Here is a 1,521-nt window from a genome sequence, read left to right on the forward strand (position 1 = left end):
GCAACAGGGATAGATAGATAGATAGATAGATAGATAGATAGATAGATAGATAGATAGATAGATAGATAGATAGATAGATAGATAGATAGATAGATAGATAGATAGATAGATAGGATATAAGACCAAGAGGAGAGGGAAAGCTCCAGAGGACGGGAGCGTAAGATGCTGAAAGAATAACAGAGGGTGAGTTAGGGAGGGAGAGAGAGGGAGAGGGATGGAGAGAGAGAGAGCGCCTACATTATTCAGCTGCTCATCTCACTGCAGCAGATCCAGCAGGGGGAGGTGTTGCAATATTTGGTTGTTCGCTGCCTGTCGGTTGCAGAAACACCCAACTACACACACAATCTCACCCAGACTCACACACAGATACATGACACTTTGTCCTCAAACGGTGACACACAAAACATCCACATCCACACTGGGTCCTCTGATGTGAAACAGAGAGCTGAGGTGTCTTTTTGTTCGTCCTCTGTCTCGTTGTCATTCTATATGCAGCCCTTTTCCCTTTTTGTCTTTCTTCCCTCTTCTCGTGCTCGTCCGACTCGCTCTGCTGGAGGAGGGTTACAGAAAGAGCTGCTGAAAACCATGAAATGTCTCCCCTCACCCGGCAAGAAGAGGGAGAGAGAGTCGTATCTCTCTGTCACACACAATGTGATTGTTGCATTCAGTAGGTGGTCATTATCAGTGTCAGTGTCACGCTGAATCTCCTCATTGGATTTCATGGGCTCTCTAATGATGTGTGTGCTGACAGAGAGAGACACAGTTGGGAACAGTTTATAAAATCCATCATTAATAAATGGAGAATCTATACTTAACAGACGGGTTAATAGTTTTATCACTGTCACTTTTAACTGATAATAAAATGCTGTAGACAACATTATTCATTAATAAATACCATGTAGTTTGTCTATGAACATTAATAAATAAATTGATTTATTGAATAACTACTTTTGGTCTCCTGTTCTACATGTTTAGGTATTTGAAACTGGCTCGATTTGGCAGTGCAACGCAGCACAACTTAACTTCATTGAGCAGAAATGTGTTTAGGAATATGAACCATGTGAGCACAATGTGACTGATCAATGAAATCCTTCAAACAGTTCAGCGCTTCTCTCTCAGACGCTGTAATATTGCAGGTTTCACCTTTATCACAGAGCCCGACTGCTGATGCCCATATTAAGATGTACAAAGATCAAACCACAGAAGATTACTGAGCGGTGGTTAGAAAATAAATAAATAAAGAGATGATAACAGATGAATGAAGGCTAATGACTTCTCCTGCCTCTAGTTCGGATTTTAAATAACAGTGAGACAACTTTCCCTTTCAAAGATTCGTCAGTTTAATCACTTTTGTTTTGAGGTCATAAAAACCGAAAGCTTCTATTTTGTTTATAATTTTGCAAGCTACCTGTTTCATTTTCATTAACATTTCTTTGACTGGCTTTTAACAGTGAGTTTAAATCTCTGTAGAGTCGTGTTTTGTAACTATGTGACATTAAGATAAGAAACAGTTCATGATTC

This window comes from Acanthopagrus latus, chromosome 13 (genome assembly GCF_904848185.1).
Source record: "Acanthopagrus latus isolate v.2019 chromosome 13, fAcaLat1.1, whole genome shotgun sequence".
NCBI classification, from domain to species: Eukaryota; Metazoa; Chordata; class Actinopteri; order Spariformes; family Sparidae; genus Acanthopagrus; species Acanthopagrus latus.